The sequence below is a fragment of the Corylus avellana genome, chromosome 2 (assembly GCF_965113065.1).
Source record: "Corylus avellana chromosome 2, dhCorAvel1.hap1.2, whole genome shotgun sequence".
Lineage (NCBI taxonomy): Eukaryota > Viridiplantae > Streptophyta > Magnoliopsida > Fagales > Betulaceae > Corylus > Corylus avellana.
In genome coordinates this window covers 31,127,896-31,132,517 of record NC_142491.1, presented here as the reverse complement: position 1 = coordinate 31,132,517, position 4,622 = coordinate 31,127,896, and the positions used below count along the sequence as shown (strand labels likewise).

Below are 4,622 nucleotides of genomic sequence, written 5' to 3'. Positions count from 1 at the left end.
ATGGCTATGATGCTCAACTACTTAGCCTTTCAATCCCTTCCTTCAGTTGCTATCCTACCTGCAAAAGCTTAGAGACCTCCCAAGCTTTCTATGACTTCCAGCCTCTACTCCAATTCTAAGTGAGTCAATTTAGTGTTAAAGTGTTGATTAAATTATTAAATTTATTATGTTTTATAAGCATCAGCTTTTAGTATAAGTGATTTAATACATTCTTTATATTCTCTCATCATGCAATTGAGTTGTGGACTATTTTAGCTGCAACAAACGAACAATATTAATTAGTTTCATACAAAAACAAAAGCAACACAAGTGCTTTTTTTCCCCTTTCATTCTAGAGGGAAACCATTTCTTCAAGTCACGCTAAAGAAGCTAATGGTAACGTAGTCCATTGCATGTCACCAGAAAAGGTTGAAATCTTCAAATCAATAGAGGATTGGGCAAGAAGTAACATCTTAACTCTCCTAAAACCTGTTGAGAAATATTGGCAACCACAAGACTTTTTTCCAAATCTTGCCTCAGATGGATTCGTTGAACAAGTCAATGAACTCGGGGAGAGAACAAAGGACATTCCCAATGACTACTTTGTTGTCTTAGTGTAGTGACACAAATAATTAACTAAGCTTAGGTAACTTAATTAGAGGGTTAATTTGGGTTTTAGGTCACTAGGTACAACTGTAAGGCCATTTTGGGAATTTCAAACTTTCTGACAGTACATACACCCCAATAGTATCGTATGTATGCTCGTCTTTAGTGAGGACGTATGTAGGGGGACTACCGTATGTACGCCTGCAAATAGTACGAGGACGTACACAGGTGGACCACTCGGACATACGCTGACTTTTGAATAACCCCTGGATAATGCTTGAATGTACGACGCAAACTTTGGTCCGTTGGGTAAACAGTACCATATGTACGTCCCAATAGTACTGTATGTACGCTACTTTTTAGAATCACCTGTAGGGCCCTTAGCTTTTTCTCACCTATAAATACCCCTTAACCCTTGCCTTCTCATGCTCATTTTCAACCCTAAGCTCTCTAAAATCTCCTGTGTGAGTGTTCTTGTGAGTTTGAGAGTTTTGTGAAGAAGGAGAGGTGGTTTCTTGAGGGCCTTGCTTCTAGGAGGTAACCTTCTACGCTTAAGTTTCTCTTTAGTTGTTATACTGCTTTCTAGACTAGCTTAGTTGTTGGTTTGAGTTTTTAGTTAGGTTGAGCTTTAATCTTTATTTAGGTTGGGTTAGCGTTTCATCTTTGTTGAACATGTTTTCTTGTACATGAAGGCTTTATTTTGAGATAGGGAGTTTTAGAACCTGTTCGGAGGATAGGAAGACGTTGGGAACAAATGAGGTTCTACCTGAACCTTCTTAGAGGACGTACGACCATGAGACCGGACGTACGAGCCTTTTTGGCGGACGTACGGCCACAGACCTGGATGTACAGTCAGAAGTGTTCCAGTGAATGCCATTTTTACCAATCGTCTGATAGCCTCTATTTTTACGTTTTAGGTTCGTTTTAGCTGGACTTAGGACTAACGGTAGGTTTTCCACTGATTTGGAGAACCCGAAATGTGTGAAGGGATACTCGGAGAATCTTTATGACCTAAGTGAGTTTTAACTTGCATAATGCTCGCCATTTATTTTTCCGCATTGCATGACTATTTTGTATACCAAAACATGCATATTTATAACTCTCACGATATACTTTTTGCTGCACATGAACTCTAGCTTTTTGTGAAAATGTGCTACTTAACAAGCTAATGACATTGAGAAGCATGCATGTAAAATATGAATAAGATTAATTGCATCGTATGACATGGTTCACCGGTACGTGCAAGATAATGACCATGGGCTTACTATACATGTTAAATTTATGGTCAAATGTGTGTGCGATATATAGGTCTTGGATCCAATGGTTGTTTCGTGACTGGCATAGCTTTAATGGGAGGTCACTACAGGATGAACATCATTAGTAGCGTGGGCCACCCAAAGTCAGACTTGGTTGGACTGCTAGTGTTATGGACGGTAGCGTATAATGTTTGGGATACCGGCATTGTATTAGAGGTCTCTCAGGACAGTGCCAACCCTGTTGAGAAGGGGTAATATCTCAGGTAGACCATATTGTTGAACTATCACTATTACTCATGATTATAAGCATGTACTATATCTATATTACATCCATGGACAACTGTCATGCTTAAACCGTTGCATTCTTTATCAAACAGAGTTCATCACAAATAATGGCATGGGTATTATGTGCATTAATTTCACTAAGTCCTTAGACTTACCCCTTTTGTTTTTATGTTTCTCCGTCCACTATGAATAATTGTGCGGTTTAGCTAGCATAGAAGATGCCTACAAATCCGACTTGGGTGATTACTCATGACTTGATTCGAGTGGTTTTTGAAGACATGGACCCTGCTTGATTGACTTCCATGTGGGATGAGGGAGGAATCACGCGGGAGACAATGATCGAGATTGTCATCTCTTTGGCATTACTTAAACTTAGGCTTTGATCTTTTTATCTTTTGTAAGACAATTATTTGGTGGTTTGTAATATGTTATGACGGTCTGTTAACCGATACTTTAGGTGACATATTTATATTATGAGGTATTATGTTTACTTTAGTATATGAATGTGTGGTTGTTTTAGTTACTGCTATATATTCCTATAGTTTAAAAGTCTTCCGTTGAGGTCTCTCGTATAGGAGAGGTTGTGATCCCTGAGTCTTGACCCGTGAGGGATAGGGTTGGGAGATGAACCGTAGGGTCAATTACCTGTTAATTGATTTCTCCATCGGGTTTGTTACACTTAGTGGGCGATATGATCATGGAAGAAGCCCTTCCAACTTACCAAGCACTTATCAATATCACAAAAGCGTTTTACGATGAAATGGGTAGTGATAATACTCTAGGGCAACATGGGCAAGGGGATGGAGTGCAGAAGAAAACAGGCACAGTCATCTTCTCAACAAATACCTTTACCTTTTTGGGTGAGTAGACATGAAACAAATCGAGAAGACAACACAATATTTGATTGGGTCTGGAACGGTGAGATATGCAACAAATCTTTAACATATATTATGTGACCATAACATTATGTTGATGGAGTTTTGATGTATGATCATTATCTCCTTAGGATTTCGGCCCCAGAGCAAGTACTCCATGCGCTTTAACTATCTACACATCGTTTCAAGAAAGAGCAACATTTGTCTCCCATGGTAATACAACCAAGCTTGCCATGAAGTATGGCGATGAAAAGCTTGCCCAAATATGCGGCACAATTGCCGCAGATGAGAAGCGCCATGAAATTGCTTATACCAAAATAAATGGGATGATCCAAATGACACCGTCATGGCCTTCGCTGAAATAATGAGGAGTAAAATATCAATGCCAGCCCACTTAATGTACGATGGCCATGACGAAAATCTTTTTGATCATTTTAAATATGTTGCCTCTCAAATTGGGTGTACACAGCCAGGGACTATGGAGAAATATTGTAACATTTGGTGGGTATATGGAACGTGAAGAAGCTAACTGGATTTTCCGGCGAGGGACGAGAAGCCTAGGATTATGTATGTGGATCAGCTTAGAGACTGAGAAAGGTAGAGGAAAGGGTTCTAGCAAGGGAAAGAACTCACTGTTTTTTTCAGCTAGATTTCTGGAAGGGAGGTGTAGCCCTGGCATATATATGTTGGAGACGTTGTCAAAGACATTAATTAAGCTCAATTTGTTCTTAGTTAATTGGCCACTATTATGCATGACAATTGTTCCCTATTTTCCATGGTATTTTGTGGTTTAATTATACCTGGATGCTTAATCAGAATAACTTATCTTTCTTTTTTTTCTTCTTTTTTTTACTTAATAAGAAATTTAGTATGTGCAGTTAATCATGACAATTCCATACAGCTCTTTTCAAGGATTTATTTATAACATTATTTGGCCAACTAACCTACATTCAAGAGAGTAGTAAATTATTCTCTTTTGAAACTTGTCTTTATGCCAAGATGGCACAACAAACTATTTTCAAGAAAGTTCGCTTTTCGAGGCTAGAAATATTACATCTAGAAAGCAATTATGGACAAGAGAAGGAAGAGGAACTTTGTACTCCCTTGTTTTATTTATTGCATTGATTGCTTAGATTGAAAAGTTGGCAATTTTATAAGGACAAATATCTCTCTATTTCACTTTTATAGAGGGTTACATCTAACAATACTCCAAATAATATTTTATTATTTAAATTTGGTACATGACGTGCCAACCAAAACCCGAGCCAAAGAGGTTGAGAGGGGGCAAATGAACTCCCTTAGCCACTTACAAACCTTGCATTTATTTAGATTGTTAGATGTAATGGAGAGCTCAAATTTAAAAATATGAGAATCTCATATTTAAAAAAGTTTGAGGAGATCTTAATCCCAATTTTATAAGGACGAGTGTCTCTTCATTTCACTTTCGTAGTCATCATTTAATAATGTTGTATCTAATAGTACTACAAATAATATTACATCATTTAAATTTGAGAAAAGTTATTTGTTAATATTTTCCCATATTTTTCCCATCTCATCTTACAAAAAGAAGAAAAAAAAAAAAAAAAAAAGATTTGTGGACATATGTGGACCCCACAAATCT

The 4,622-nt window shown here is 37.6% G+C and overlaps 1 pseudogene; it reads left to right on the top strand.

Moving 5' to 3' along the window:
* Window positions 1-3,671, top strand: LOC132166502 (stearoyl-[acyl-carrier-protein] 9-desaturase, chloroplastic-like; annotated as a pseudogene).
* The last annotated feature ends 951 nt before the right edge of the window (window positions 3,672-4,622 follow it).